The 16608-nt window shown below is 47.8% G+C and overlaps 1 long non-coding RNA gene across 3 annotated transcripts in view; it reads left to right on the forward strand.

Annotated features, from left to right (window-relative positions):
• Positions 1-964: 964 nt before the first annotated feature.
• Positions 965-16608, forward strand: part of LOC121500471 — a 29387-nt gene continuing 13743 nt past the window's right edge. Inside the window, exons 1-3 of one of the 3 annotated variants that reach the window (XR_005990393.1) lie at positions 965-1036; positions 2014-2217; positions 6833-6890. This is a non-coding gene — a long non-coding RNA (uncharacterized LOC121500471). Of the gene's footprint in view, positions 1037-1889; positions 2218-6832; positions 6891-8543; positions 8614-16608 lie in introns of those variants that run through there. The other 2 variants (XR_005990394.1, XR_005990392.1) reach the window with 2 other exon arrangements.

Raw genomic sequence — 16608 nt, forward strand, 5'->3', positions numbered from 1 at the left:
GCCTTTTCATGTGCACTTCTCTCAAGCCTTCCCCAAATACAAAACTGTCCCTGTCTCCCAGTCCTTCCAACTCTGGGGTATCCGCTTCAAACCTCTGTATCAAGCAAGTCAGCGTTTGTTAAGAGCTTTGGTAAGTCGATGGCAGCCGGGGCCTGCGTTTGGGAGGCCCCCACTCTAACCCCAACACGTCTAATGCTTGCTCTCTGAAACAGTCAAAAAAGCCAAACAAACACGGACCAGAGCAAAAGCCCGCGTCCTCCCCAGCTTTGCTTTCACGTCTCGGTTCAGTATCAAGCAAAGTCAACCCCCCTGGTGCCACCGCAGCCCTCGCCCTGGGCAGGCTCACCTAGAGCATTCACGGCATCACTGCCTCCAAGCCAACTCGGTTACTGAGGCAACTAAGTTTTTCTTCCCAAAGGGTCACAGGGAAACAGCCCTCGGGATCCCCTGGTAACCGTCCCCGACCCCGGTGGGGAACGACAACAGCACAGGACTCGCTGCCCAAGGCGGGCGCCCGCAGCCGAGGGAGGGGGGTCTGCGTGGGGGCGCGCAGCGTCCAGTTACATTCCTGACCCACTTTCGCATCCCTCCTCCCCCTCCCCCTCCTCCCCCTCCCCCTCCCCCTCCCCCGGGCAGGCCGCGAGGGCTCCTGCGCACCCGGCGTCGGGCTCTGCGGGGGGCCCGGAGGGAGCGCGCCCCGCCCCGCCCCCACCCCGCCGCCCCGCCCCGCCCCGCCCCGCCGCGGTCACGTGGGCCCGCGAGCACCTGTCGGCGACCTCGGGCCCTCCCGAGCCCCTCCCGGAGCCCCGCGCACCGTCCGCAGGCCCGGCCCGGCGGGGAGGGGGGGGCGCGGGGTCCGAGGGCCACGGGGGACTCCGCTGGAAACCTGGGCTGGCGGCGGGCGCGGGCGGGGCGGGGCGGGGCGGGGCAGGTACCGGGGGGCGGGGGCGGGGGCTGCCTTCGCCGCTGCAACTTCTGAGCGCGCAGAGGAGCTCGGCGACTTGGCGTGCGCCGCGCCCCTCCCCCGGGCGGCCGGGTGGGGGACAGCCCCGGGGGGGCGGGGGCTGGGGGGGAGAGCAGCCCTGGGGGGCGGGGGACAGCCCGGGGGAGCTGGGAGGGGGGCAGCCCTGGGGGTGCGGGTCGGGGGGGGGACAGCCCCTGGGGGATGGGGGGGACAGCCTTGGGGCTGCGAGGGCTGGATGGGGAACAGCCCTGGGGGATGGGGGGGACAGCCCTGGGGGATGGGGGGGACAGCCCTGGGGCTGCGAGGGCCAGTGGGGTAACAGCCCTGGGGGTGCGGGTCGGGGGGAACAGCCCCTGGGGGATGGGGGGGACAGCCCTGGGGGTGCGGGGGGGCTGGATGGGGAACAGCCCTGGGGGTGCGGGCCGGGTGGGGGGACAGCCCTGGGGTGCGGGCCGCTGCGGGCGGAGGGTGCTGCCCCAAAGGGCCCGGCTGCCGGGGGTGGGGGTGGGGGGTGCCTCCGCGCGCCCCCGCCCCAGCCCTGGGCCCCCGCGTCCCCCCGCGCCCCCTCGGGCCTGGCCCTGCCCGAGGAAGGGGCGGAGGGCGGCGGAGCCCTGGCGACGGCGGGGGGGGGGGGGGGGTCCCTGGGGAGCGGCCCCAGCATCTCGGCGGCGGGTGCGGGTGCGGCGCCCTGCGAGGCGCGGCGGGGCCCGGCAGCTCCCCTGCACCGCCCCCGGGGGGCCGAGTGTGAAGGTGACCCGGGCTCCCGGGGTCACGGGCTGTTTGTTCCCGCCCAGAGCCCGGGACACCCCCGGGTTCGCGGGGCCCGACGGTCCGGAGCGTGCGGGGGGGGGGGGGGGGGGGGGGGGGGGGCCGGGGCCTCGGGGGCGGGGCTGGCGGGGGGGGGCGCGCCCCGGCCTCGCCCCCGCCGCCCCTTCCCTTCCCGGGGAGCAGCTGTGCAGTCCCTCGGCCTCCCCGGGCCTCCCCGACGCTCGCGGCCTCCGTGTGACTCACTGTGCACGGCTGAGCTGGAGGCTTTAATGGTGCCTTAGGAGATGGAGGCACCTCGGGGTGTCGGCTCTGCAGAGGCACCGGGTTCCTAACAGTGAAAGTGAACTACCTGCGAGGAGAAGCCGGTCACCGGGCTCAGTGACTTAATTACATGCATCTTAATTTAAAGAGATTTACACGCTCCCTGAGGACAGCTGGACAGTTACACTCTGGCGTGGACCTGGCAGTTTTTAACTGGACCCCAGGTGTGTTTCGCACTCAAATCGGGTGACCAGTGTTCCCTGTTTTTAACCTCAAAAGGTTTATTCTTTTACTTCTTAATAGGAAAAAAAAAAATAGTATTCCATCCCCTTCCTCGGAGATAATTGTGAAACAGCATAGTTTTCCAAAGTGGTGTTGCAGAGAGCACTGGGTCCCCAGTAGGGCCCTAGGTGATGCTTGACAAAAGCTTCTGCGGTGACACACCGCATCTCATCTGCCCCAGATGGCCCGAGTTTTGAATTTTAACATCTCTGATATCCTCTTTGATGGCATCTTAGCTTTGAGTCCTAGTTTTCCTCGTGGCACGTGAAATAAGGAAGTTTGAGAAATGCTGAGATAAACAAGTTTTACAACAAAGACATATCTTTGTGGCAAGACTTTCCAGAATCTTCCGTGCACTTGTGGTGTTTGTGAATCACTGAGAACTTACCGTATGCAAACTTTCCTAAATGTGTCTGTCCCGTCACTGGTTTTTGTGAGTGTGATTGTTCATATTAGTATGCCTTTCAGGGAATGCTGCTCTAGCAGCTGTCCCAGATTTGAACACAGTTCAGGAAAATGTTCACATTTCAAAACAGTACCTGAGTGTGATCAGGAGTCATGAAACGATCAACAAAATTGGGTGTCATTACACAAAAGAGAGAGACCATAGGAGGAAATAGCCACAGTCAGAGCTGTTCATATTCAGCTGCATTGGAAACTGAATCAGGACCATTTTAAGGGAACTAGGCCCAGTGAACATTTCTGATCATCAGAAAATTCATGTTTCTAAAATATACTGTTGCTGTTACACTACCTCCTGCATTATTTTGACATGTAAAGTTGATAAAAATGCCTTATTAGACTGGCAATAAGCTACTAGCCAGTTACCCCAAAGAATGACCCCAAACTCATTATTGAAAAATAAAAATGGTGATGGGTGTATAGAATTCTACATTTAAAAAAGAAGGAAAGGGGGACGCCTGGGTGGCTCAGTAGTTGAGCATCTGAGCATCTGCCTTTAGCTCAGGGAATGAACCCCATCCGGGGAATTGAGTCCTACGTCGGGCTCCCTCCGAGGAGCCTGCATCTCCCCAGCCTGTGTCTCTCATGAATTAATAAAATCTTTTTCTAGAAAATAAAAAAGGGCATCTGGGTGGCTCAGTGAGTTACACGTCTCACTCTAGATTTAGGCTCAGATTATGACCTCAGGGTGTGAGATGGAGCCCTGGCCTTAGGCTCCACCCCCAGGGTAGAGCCTGCTTAAGATTCTCTCTCTCCCTCTCCTACCCCTCCTGGTGCTCTCTCACTCACACTCTTTCTCTCTCTGTCTCTAAAAAATAAAAAAAGAAGCAAGCAAACACATAAACATTTCCAGAGAGATGAAATTTAGCAGAGGAAAAAAAAAGCCAATCATCTCTTACCAAAGGTCACAAAGTCGGATTTTTATGGTGAGTAAAATATTCAATATTTACCGCGTCAAGGTGTGCATCACGTACCTTCCAGGTTCTAGACACAACAGTGGGCTTCGATGATAGACGAGTATGAGAAAATCTCGCTCCATAGAAGTTTGAATCTAGTGGGTGGGGTGGATAAGTACAATAAATCATTGTAATACAATATGACATTGAGGCTCAGAAAGGTTGATAACTTACCCAAGGGAACTCAAGTCAGGATTTGACTGGTCTGATGATTTCAAATACCCTGCTCTTTTCTCTAAAAGACCTGTTCCCATCTGCGCAGATAACATCATGAAGATGTAGTACTTGAAATTCGTTAATCATAAAATCAAACATATTGAACCTCAACAACCAGAAAGAACTGGAGAGATGACACAGGCCAACCCCTAATTTTACAGGCCTGGAAACAGACATAGAGAAAAAAATGGATTTGCTCAAGGTCATACGGTTATCTAATGACTGAATTAAGATTAGAATCAAGGTTTGTTGACTCTCACTTCTTTGCACTGTAAGGTGCTGCCCTACGGTAAGACTTACAGTGAGGAAAGCCTTAGCAGAGTCCATTTCTACCCTGGTGTGGTGGGGGCCCATCTCCGTAAAGGCCTAGGGCAATTGTCGAATCCGTGATAAAATGCCCCATGACTAAGCACTTATTTAAAGAAATATTTCTAAGAGGAACTGCAAGGGGATTTCAGCTGAGTTCCCTAAAAACAGCTACTATCCTTAAAAGCTGAAGATATATGTGATAAAAAATAAATATGGGACATTTGGGGAAATTTGAACCCTACATAGTAGAGACTATTAAGAAATTCTTGTCACTGGTTTAAGTATAAGTGAATTTACGATTAATGCTGTTTTGGAAAAGGAGTTCTCATGTCTTTGACATGTAGAGTGAAATATCTGCGCTGAAATGATATGATGTCTGGTACTAAAATACCAGTGTGTGTGTGTGGGGGGGGACGTGAAGATTGTAAATGGCATAAGTTGCCATACACCAGAACTAGGAGGTAGGTATGTGAGAGTTTGTTATGCTATTATTTCTACTTTTGCATATTCTCAGGGGGGGAAAAAAAACCCAAATCTCTTCATAATGTTGAAATACCTTCTTGTTGGAAGTGTCAGAAAGTTATTTTTCCTACCAACTGAGTCAAGGTCAGGGAGAAGTGTAATCAGTAATTTTAATTGCTGACATTTGCATAGGCTAGCACCTTATAATTTACAAAGTGTATTCACACCAACACAGACCTTTCCTCACTCTCCTGGATTAGTTGGGGTCTGAAGTTGAAGGCAAAAGATCTCGATTGTGCTGTCTGCAGAGCAATGTCTGAAGCCCTGTCTGAAAAATAAATTTTCTTAGCACTCTTAAATGGTAGTAAAAATCCAAAGGATTTCCAGGAATACTGAAGGTAGCAGGGACGCGCTGAGCTTGCTCCTGCCTTGCGAGATTTTTCTCCCCCTTCATTTTAGGTCCACACAAGGGGATGTGCTGTGATTTATCTCAGCTAGCTAACATTCTTACTACAAAATAGTAAGCCAGCCCCAAAACCACATTATCATGGAACCTATAATAGTATTAAGGGCCTCTTTGTGGCTAAGAAGAGTTGGTGTGTTACTGTTTTTATTATAAGATTTATAGAGCCAGTTTATAATACTGTATTCTTAATTGTATGGGTAATATATTTAAAACACATGTGGTAGCTACAGTTCTGGTTCTATTTTTAAGTAACTTTGTTTTTTTCCCCCTCTTCCTATTCATTTAAGGTATACCTGCATCTGGAAACTATCAAAATATCACAAAGACAACACAATGAATGTGGTTAATTAAAGGGATAGACACCATGGAGGTTATAAGCAAGATCATTATCATTCAATAAATATTTTATTGGCAATACTTATTGTTTTGTAGGGAGCTGGAAAACTGTAGCATGGGTGGGATTTCCAAGCACATGGAAATGAAACTAGTTTCCAAACGAGAATCGCTTCTTAGGGTCGGATGTTCAGGGGAAAGCAGTTTTCTCTCACCTTGTTTAAAATGCAGAGAACGCTTTCAGGATGTGCCAGGCATCCCTTCCTGCCTTCCCATCACGTTTGTGCTCAGAGTCCATGGTTCCCAGTTGGTGGCTGAATTTGCCCTCAGGGACACTGAGTTATTGCAAGGGGTCAGAGACGCTTTATGTGCATCAGACGCTTTCTGTAGACTGAATAATAAAACGACTGGCATAGAAATGTACTCAGGTCCAAATGTAGGTGTTTGTCATTAACAAACTACAAATGCATTGAAGAGCTTTTCTAAATTTATACTGTCACTCTGTTCTTATATATCTTTCCAATCAATGAGTATTAAAAATATAGCGACTTTCTTACATATGGAGGGAGCCGAAAGCTAGACTCAGCTCTCTAGGTGCAGTGAGAAGCTCTTCTTCATACATTTGGTAAAGCAAATTCTCTCTTTCCTCAGACTAATTCTATGAAACACATAATAATTTCTTGGTTTCATTGTATAGCATACACCACAGGAGATAAAAAGGGTGCCAGGGATAATTCAACACACTCGTGGATGTTTTATCCTTTGGCTCTCAGAACTGGAAGTTTTAGGCATACCTTCTTTGGTGTTTTTTTTTTTTTTTTAAATAATTAATGTATTCACTTTGGTGCTCCAAGCCAAGAGGAGTTTTGCCAATCTATACACACTATCAGACCTGAAATATCCAGAATATAGACCTCTGCAGGAACTTTTTACAGTAATGGAAACTTAAAATTGGGTGAACCTTGTCAGCAATGCAAATGTTCAGAATGTCCCACAGGGCTCCTAATACAGAGTAAATTTCTATTCTCTAAGTTTCTCTGCTTGCTCTCTATACACTCTCCCTTCAGCAGGGTTTTATTTTGTGTTTTAAGGGACATTAGTCTTGGATTACTATAGTGAGTAAGCAAGCAGATGGCATCATTGCTGAATTCCAGGGTGAAGGATGACACACTGAGCTCCCAGATCATAATTGGGGGTGGAATTAGTCGGAAGAGTCGTGTTTATTAACAAATGCTCTTCATTTTATTTATTCTCTAATAATTATTTGCCGTTGATTAAGCCCTTACTCCGCACCTGGCATGTTATGTTAATCTTCACAACAGCCTTACCCGCTGACTATTATTATTCTTCCAGTTGACAGAGGAGGAATTTGATGCTGAAAGGAGTTAACTCACCTAAGGTCACGCAGCCGGTAAGTGACAGAATGAGGATTTGAACCTAGGTCTGACTCCAAATCCTCCTTCCGCCAGCAGAGAATCCTCACTCACTCTTCCTAGAGGAGCCTGGACCCCTGTGGGGCCTCCTCAGCAGCTCTGGGGTCTAATGACTTAAGCACCTGCCCATTCTTATCTTTGGAAAGGCGAGAATTGTGTAAACTGAACCAAAATAATGACAGCTGTTTCCTTAGACCATCCATCATTAGTCACTTTTTCCTTTATCGCTTCCCAGTGAATACTAGGTTAGTAAGTGGCTTAGCTGTTACCAGGATCATCCGCACACTCCATGCACAGATGGCATTGGGCTAGTTATGACTTAACCTAATTATCGTGGCCTTTCTAACTTTTCACTTCCCGAGATAGTCATCAAAAAAAGCAGAGATTTTGAAAGACTTATTTAGACTACCTTAAGGAAGGGGGGGGGGGGATTATTTTTGAGGCAAATGAGTCCTAGCTTTCCTATAGAAAAGGAGATTATTTATTATTTGTCTAAGTAGAAGTTAATTAAGAGGATATTGCACACAATAGCTATTAAGTCAGTAATGACATATGGAAGCCAAAAGATCTCACTATTGGACACATATGGCGGCTGAAAAAAATGGGGCATCTTCTTGGTTTGAGTTCACCACTAGCCTCTCTTGAGTGCTTGGATCCGGATTCACTCTCACCTCTAAACTCTTTTTAGTATCTCCAGCCATTTTATCATCAGCTAAGGACTTGTCTGGTCATCTTCCTTGTGTCCCTCTCGTTTTGAGATGGAAGCACATGAAGCCTCTCCAGTCACCCCTACTTAAAATCTAAGAGGATCGTTTGCCAGAAATAAACACTTTCCCCTCTCTTATTAGGAAGACAAAGCCAAATGTAGGCAGTCAGATGGGCTGATATCTTACAATATCTCCCATGCGCTGCATAAATCTTCACCACTCCCCTGGTACAGAAGTAAGAGGGAGCCACTTCTATTTGGGAGTTGGGAGAAAGGCGCGTGTCTCAGCAAGGCCAGAAACAGTGGTTTCTGGGTCGGCTGCAGTGAGGCAGCATGCAGAGCACATGCTAAGGGTCGGGTACCGAGCACCCACAGCAGCTGGCCCTGGAGGTGGGGGGACAGGACGACACTGCCTCTTAAAGCAGCTAACATCCGCCCCTTGAGGGGGCTGCATACTTTGTGGAAATAGCTGAAAATATAGTGAGTTTAGGCCCTAATAACTGACTGCCTGCCGGTGGCAGAGAGAAGCCAGGGTCTCCCGTATGTAAAACCAAGACAATGAACAGGGCCTTTGCACACCCGGGACCTGTTACACCTGCTTGCCTGGGATTCTAGCTCTCAGCTCTGCCTTTGGGAAAGAGTTCAGCTTTATAATACTGTTTGCCCTCTTGCCTGAATCGCAAAGAAATTCAAGTAAAAAGGTGTGTCCATGTTTTCCCCCCCCCCCCCCCCCCCCCCCAGGTTGGTTGATTTAGGCTACAGTTGCAGCTTACACCATGCCTGTAAGGTTTTTGTTGAAGAAAAAGCAGTAGTTCAAGCCACAAATTCAGCTGCTGAGATGATTTGCTCTTGCTGTTGTTCTTGACCAGGTGAGGTGGGTTAAATCCTTGTCAGCCAAACGCTGATTTGTTAACCCTTGTCCCAGGTACCAGGCTCAGACTGGGTCTCAAAATAGACCAGGCACACATGGCTGATGAGGCCCCAGTCGGCAGAAGGTAATGTTACACCGTATATGAGAGGACTTCTAGAATAATCACTGCTGCCCTTTTGCTCCAGAATCTAACTCGGGTGCATTAAAAAAGTAGAAAGTCCTCAAACAGTGGGAGGTGTAGTGTGTGTGTGTGTGTGTGTGTGTGTGTGTGTGTACTTTGCTTGAAGTTGGTTAAACTTCCACCCAGCTTTGGAAGCTTCTAATAAGCAATGACAGCCTTTTCTTTTCTTTCCCTTTTTGGCCTTAGAGGGGACAGATCGCCACACAGACTTTCTGGTGGCCGTTAAGAAGGACAAAACCCTTCGCGGAAGCGCGTGCCAGTGTCTTGACAATGCAGGGCACACCCTGGGGCCCGATCGGCCCTGGGGCTCCAGGGACAGGCCCATGTAAGGAGGAGGAAGGCCCCGGGGGAAAGTTGATTATCCAGGCTGAGTTGATGCTGGTTCAAGGGACGGGAAAGCCTCATCCTGGAAGAAAAACGGTCAGGATCTGCTGAGCTGTGTGCCTGCTGTCAGGTCCCCTGCCCCTCCCCGGGCTGACCCAAGTCTCCTTTGCCTTCTCTCCCGGAGAGCTGCCCCTGGGAGGGAATGTGCTCGAATAGGGAGAGAAGAAAGCAGGAAGTGAGGAGTCACAGGCCCGGCTTCCTGGCCAGGCTGCTGACTCACACAGCCATCCTTCAGGCCATTTCCTTCATTTCTCTGTACCTCAGTTTCTCGGTTAAATGAAAGATGAAGATGGAATTCCCCCCCAGGCGTCGGGAGCACCTAATTAATGTTTATGTTTCTCCGAGATAACCGGGATTAGGAGGTCCTCTTACGGCAAAGCATCATTATGGGGACGATTACATCTCAATTGTCAAGTCTAGGTGTACCCCGAATCACGAGCCTTGAGAGTGGTGGGGCCATCGGTTCCCACTGTCCCACTCTGCGACCTGCACCCCCAATCCTTCCAACCCCTCCCACTGGGAGGAGGGCGGGGGGGCTCGGCCTGGGTCTCTTGCTCCACGATCTGTTGGTAAAGGGAGGGCAACTTGAACTTCTCTTGGTCATTCCAGAGCCTGGTAGCCCAGAAGTGCCTGCCAACAGGGGCTGGCTGGGAGGGGGAGAAAGAGATTGAGAGAGAGACAGAGACAGAGAGAGACAGAAAGAGACTGAGAGAGGGATAAGGAAGGGCTAACCGAAGCCCCTTCAGGCACAGCCCTCCAGGTTCTTTTAAGGAATTGCTGTCCCTTTGTACTTGATTTTCTTTTCTCCTTTCAAGTGTTGACTTCATTGTTTGGCTAGGGTGAGCACATCACTTCCTCTTTGGGGGGGTCTGTGTTTTGTCTCCTGCTGGGTCTGAAATGTCCTGTCGTCTGTTGGGTTTTGCTAGATTGTGTGTGTGTGTGTGTGTGTGAGGGGGGTTGTGGGTTGGTTGGTTGGTGTCCCCAAATCGTCACTGTTCCACCAGACCTTTGCCACTTCTCCTACCTCCTGATTAATGACGTGGTAGGAATGTGCAGCCCCCCCCTCCCCGCCCCACATTTAACCAACAGATATGCATTTGTCTGTAACTGCTCTCTGGGTTCTGTTGCCTACAAAGGGAGTTCCCCTGCAAGGGCAAAAAACCAACAAAAGCCCACACTGCTGTTATCTTTTCTTCCTGCTGTGCGGTCAGGTTGCTCTGTTGCTTTGCTCACTATCAGAACGTTGCTGGAGAGTGGATCGCCCTGCCTCTCATCCAGAATATGGTGCGAGCCCCAGATCTTTTCCCCTGCAGCCTTTCCAACCTTTCCATGACTCCTCATACATGACTTTTTCCATTCCTGGAAGCAGCGTTTCTCTGCTCTCATAAGTACATTTTGGTTGATACACTTGGAATTTGTTAACTCATTCCACAAAGCGTTATTTACTTAGTGCCATGTGCCAGGCACACGGGACGTTGGGTGTGTGATAGGAATCGTGAGAGCGAGTTCCTGTTCTTGGAGAGCAGCGTGTGGGCAGGGCAGGGTGGTGGAGGTGCAGGGTGGTGATGAGAGGGGGAGGGGGAGAAGGACTCACAGGCTCCTAAGTTAACAGTGCAAAGAGAAGGGTTTCTGAGGGTACCTGGGATCTAGCACTAATGATATTTATACTATCTACAGTAGATTATTTATTATAACACAAATATTTCCCTGAGGTCTTACAAAGTGCCAAGCACTGTGCTAAGTAATCTCAGTTAACCCTTGCTCTGCCCTTTGTGCTGAGTTATATTGTCATCCTTATTCTGCAGATGTGGGATGAGACACTGGAGAGGCTATTAATGAGTGCAGGGTTGTTAATAATGATTTCAGACTTAGGCACAGAGGCTATGCTGTCCAGAGAAAGAGAAGCTTGCCAGGGCCCTTTTGGACGGGGTCCTGGCTCTACCTGTGACAGCACTAGACACTAAGTCCTGTCCCTACATTTCCCGGAAAAAGGATTTCTTGTGTTCTAGGAGGACATTGGGTGGAGTTGCGTGTTTTGAAGCACATCCATGCCTTTAGTAGTAGGTTCCTCTTAATAAAGTCCTACCCCAGGGTTGTCTTAGTGAGCTCTCCGTTTGACTTAGGAAAAACTGGAGCCATTCTGCTGGAGTACCTGCTTGGAAAGGGATTTTTGGGGTGATCCGTGTGGCTAAGGAGCTCCGCTTTTATCTACTCATACAGAAAGAAGGATCTTTCAAATCTATTTAAGACTATTAAGATGACTTTATAAACCCCAAATGAGCATCACTGAGGTTGATCTGCTTGCCAAGGTCATCACGTCCCCGACACTGCATTCAAGGGGTGCATCCCAGTTCTTATGATTTGACTTTTGACATAATTTGCTGCTGACTGCCATCTTTACAATGAGTGTGTTCTCTTGATTACCTGGCTTTTCTTCCTATCTCTCTGGGCCGTGCTTTGTCTTTCCGTATTGGTGCTTTCCAAAGGTGTATTCTCTTGCCCCAGGGCACTCTCGTTTTCAGCCATATCTCTCATTATCAGGGCTTCAATCATCAGCTTGATGTGAATGGCTCCCAAGTATCTGTCTCCAGACCAGCTCTTTCTCCTACGGTTGGAACCCAGCTAGTTTGTGGGGCTCACAGTAACGTTAGACCCAAAAGGTCTAACACTGAGCTTGTCCTCTTTACCCGAAACCCTCCTCTTGCACCCTCTCTCTGTGAAGGCAGCTATGGGCCATCCATCCATTCGCCCAAGTCAGGGGACTTGAAATCACCCTTGCTTCTTCTTTGTGTCACTCTCACAACCTCTCTTCCTTCAATAAGTTCTGTTGTCTCTCTCCACAATTTTTTGGATCTTCTACTTTTTTTTTTTGAAAGATTTTTATTTATTTATTCATGAGAGACACACAGAGAGAGGCAGAGACAGGCAGAGGGAGAAGTGGGCTCCCTGCGGGGACTCGATTCCCTGGACCCAGATCACGCCCTGAACTGAAGGCAGGCCCTCAACTGCTGAGCCACCCAGGGGTCCCTTGAATTTTCTACTTTTCCCCCATGCCCTCACTACCACCTTAGTTCATACCACCATCCTCATCAGCCGGCTGCCTACAGTAACCTAAATGCTCTTCCCTGCGGGGATTCTTGCTCCTGCCAATCCATTCTCATCCAGGAAGCTAGAGGGAATTTCCTCAAATGCAAATCTGATGTGTGACTCCCCTACATAAAATTTTTCAATGGTTGCTACTGCTCTTAGGATAAAATTTAAACCTATATAATCTGGCCCCAGCTTTTGCTATATTCCCTCACTTTACGTTCATAATTCTCCAACTTAACATGCTACATCTTGCCCATATGGTCTTTAGGACATGTGGATCCAAGGCGCCTGGGTGGCTTAGAATTAAGCATCTGCCTTTGGCTCAGGTCATGATCCCGGGGTTCTGGGTTCGAGCTCCCTGCTCAGTGGGGAGTCTGCTTCTCTCTCTACCCCTCCCCCTACTCATGATCTCTCTCTTACACTCTCTCAAATAAAGAAAATAAAATAATAAAATCTTAAGAAAATAAAATAATAATAATAAAAAAGGGACATGCTGATCCATCAGCTTGTACTATTTTTCTATGTCCTTGTATGCTTTTACTTAGTGCAATGGGCTGAATTGTGTTTCCCAAACCATAAGCTGAATTCCTAACCCCTAGTACTTCAGATTGTGAGCTTATTTGGAGATCAGGTCTTTACAGAGGTAGTCAAGTTAAAGTGAGGTCAATAGGATGGGCCCTAATCCAATAGGATTAGTGTCCTTATACAAAGGGGGAAATTTGGACACAGAGATGCATAAAGAGAAAATGATGTGAAGACACACAGGGAGGAAATGGCCATCTACAAGCCAAGGAGAAAGGCCTGGAACAGATCCCTACTTCACGGCCTCACAATCTTGCCAACACCTTGATCTCAGACTTAGAGTCTCCAGAACTGAGAGATAATAAATTTCCATTGTTTGAGCTACCCAGGCTGCGGAACTTGGTTATGGCAGCCTTTGCAGACTGATATACCTGGATGATTCCTGTTCATCTTTTGATCTAAAGCTCAAGTGTCACTTAGCTATGACCTCTTAGACTGGGCTAGATGACCCTCTTCTGGGCTTCCCTGAATCTCTTGCTCATCAGCACCTCCTTCTTTCTAGAAGAGTGTATGTCACTCTGTTGTTTTTTTAATCTGTGCTGCCATAGGCTGAGCTCTATGAGGGTGAGACAGACATACCTTATGTACCATTGTATCTCCAAAGCCTTGCACTTAGTAGGGTAGAATCCTGTATTAGGTATGCATTGCTGCATGGCAAATGACCCCACAAGTTAATAGCTTAGACAGCAAACTTTTTTTTTTTTTAAGATTTTATTTTTATTTATGAGAGAGAGACAGCAGGGGGAGGAGCAGAGGGAGAAGGACAAGCAGACTGTGCTCAGCACAGAGCCTGATGCAGGGCTCCATCCCCGGTCCCTGAGATCATGGCCAGAGCTGAAGGCAGAAGCTTAACTGACTGAGCCACCCAGGCACCCCAACATAGTCCTTTCTACCTTTTTTCTCCATTCAACATTTTTAAATGTTTCTATTTCTAATAATCCAATTAAAATTTTTCTGTTTTTGCATATAATGACAAAGTAGATACTATTAAAAAATTTTTTTTTGCCAGTTACAATATTTGCAAAGAGGAAGTTTTTGAAAAGTCTTTTAAAGGATACATTAACAAAAAAAAAAAAAATGAGAAGAACATTGGTGTAGCTAACACCCAACATTTATTGAATGCTTGTTATTTTCCAGTTGCTAATTTAAAAAATATCAATGTTTTATCTCACTTATTTCTCAGAGGAGCTCTCATAGTATCCTCACATAATAGTTGAGAAAAAGAACGTGTGGAGCAGTAAAGCAACTTGCCCACTCCCGTATAGCTAGCTAATAAACATGTATATCTGATTCTAATGTAGGCACTTCGACTCAAAGTCTGTCCCTGTCACCTTTATGTACATTTTCTCCCTGAATCTTTTTTTAATTAAGTTTTTAAATTATTTGAGTATAGCTGAAACACAATGTTACCTTAGTTTCAGATGTGTGACATAGCGATGCAGCGTCTCTGTACTGCGCTGTGCTCACCCCAAGTGCAGCTCCTATATCACCACCATGCCACGCCATTGCATTATCACGACTATGTTCTCTATGCTGAACCTTTTATTCCCATGACATATTCAGCCATAACTGGAAGCCTGTATCTCTACTCCCCCTCACCTATTTTGCCCATCTCTCCTTCTGCTTCTACTTTTTAACACTCCTTTGCAAAGATTGCCTCATTTCCTTCCCCAGCAATCCCCAAGGCTCAAGAAATCCGACATGAGTTTCTGGAAAGTCAGAATGGAAGGGCTCTATTGGTAGGACAAACATTTCCAAATTCTCCTCCATTTTACTCGGTGTCTTAGAACAAGCTAGCGGCAAGTAACAAGGAGAATTTGAGGCCAGGTCCGTCTCCTGAGTCTTATCCTGTGCTCTGTTCCTTCCCGTCAACAGGGAAGCATTAGAGCTTACTGGTTAGAATATGGGTCCTGGAGGCACCCTGGGTGGCTCGGTTGGTCAAGGCTCTGCCTTGAGCTCAGGTCATGATCCCAGGATCCTGGGATGGAGCCCTGCATCAGGCTCCCTGCTCAGTGGAGAGTCTGCTTCTCCCTCTCCCTCTGTCCCTCCCCTGCTCATGTGTGCTCTCTAATAAATAAGTTCTTAAAAAAACAAAAAAAAAAAACAAAAACGAATATGGATCCTACAGGAAGTCTTCCTGTAAGCCTCAGCGGATCATTTGTAAAATGGGAATAATAATGGTACCTACTTTACAGGATTCTTATGAGGCCTAAATGAAAAAATCCATCCAGAGTTTGGCATATGACAAGTGCTTCAGTAAATATTAGCCATTATTATACCATCCTCGCCTATATTTTATTGGATGCAGGGGAGACAAATAGAAAAGATTCCTTATTAGCCATGTCAGTCCAGGATCTGCATTTCATCATTTTTGTATCCTAAATCGGCAACTCCAAATGTTGGTTTGTTTTCTTGTACCATATCGTTCTTTGTTTCCTGGAAGTAGAAAGCTTGCTAAGAGCAGTTCTGACAGTTTAAGATTTAAGGCGCATGTGTGTGGTGTGTACTACTTACCTGATATTTTGCAGAACGTTCCTTACTGGCAGCTTTTGGCAATAAGACTCTGTTGGTAGAGCTACCCCGTGAAGATGGGCTGAGCGGAGACCCCGGCCCAGACTTAAGACAACTGAGAGACACAGAGACAAGGAGAAGTGGATTCTTTTAGGTTTTGCCTGATGCTGGCAAAAAACTTAGGCTGGGACAGGGATTGAATATTTCTTGCATGAGTCATGGAGAGTAAAAGGTGAAAGAATGGGGCATGTTCTCCTTAACTATTTGGATAACTATTTGGATAAGGAGAGAAGCAAGAAGGGAATTTTTTTAGGTGGGAATCAGCATCTGAGGAGGCTAACCACAAAATAAGTCAACAGTTTGCACATTTTCTGGAGTTCCTTTTGTCATGTTGCTTTTTGTTGAATTAACGACTTTGTCTCTGCCAATATCTTCTTGAAATTGAGGCCAATTAAGAGTAATTTTGTTTGAGGGGCACCCAGGTGGCTTAGTCCATAGAGCGTTTGACTCTTGATCTCAGCTCTGGTCTTGATCACGGCGTGGTGAGTTCAGGCCCTGTTCTGGGCTCTGCACTGGAAGGGGAGCCTACTTTAAAAAAAAAAAAAAAAAAGAAGGTAATGGAAGAATAATTTAATTTGAGGATAGAACTAGATTACAATTTCCTGAGATGATGATTGGAATACTGAGATTTATTTAAACGAGATGCAGGAATCCCTGGGCAACTTTCTCTGCACGTGTTGTATCCCATGGGGCTGTGGTGGGTGCCCTCCCTGACTCTAACCTGCCACCTTGCTGCCCAACTGCGCAGCCCCCCCTTCTAATTATTCCAAAGGCAAATTTTCCCTTAGGAAATAAGGGAGTTCTTGTATTTTGCTGGAGTAGAGTCCAACTCTCTACCTAAGCCCAGTAGCTGAAACAGGTAGCCAAAGTTTCCTTTGATTCTCTTCTCCACACACAAATAACTGAAGACAGAAACTTCAGATAAGGTCCCAGGCAGCTAATGGGTTTTTCGAGGCACAGACTGAGTAGAAGGAGGATCCTGAGTGGCTTTATTTAATTCCAATTCCACCTTTAGTTTACCAAGGAAATGCAGAGTTGGAGCAAGGAGGGCGGGGACAGTGCTTTGTTTTTCTGCTTTTAAAGTGCTGAAATGCTCTTTTTCCCTCTCCTTCCCCTTTATCACTTGGCCCTGACTTTTCTTTTGCAATCTGGGGTAGCCCTGCCACTCACTATGCCTCCCTCCCAATGCATGCCGCAGGACATCCTTTTCGTCCAATGAAGGCAGCAAAGGCAAGGCTGGTGTTCCTGAAAACCCCATTGTGCTTACTAAGGACGAGTTCTTAATTTGAAAGTTCCATTGCATGACTTTAG

The sequence above is a fragment of the Vulpes lagopus genome, chromosome 10 (assembly GCF_018345385.1).
Source record: "Vulpes lagopus strain Blue_001 chromosome 10, ASM1834538v1, whole genome shotgun sequence".
NCBI classification, from domain to species: domain Eukaryota; kingdom Metazoa; phylum Chordata; class Mammalia; order Carnivora; family Canidae; genus Vulpes; species Vulpes lagopus.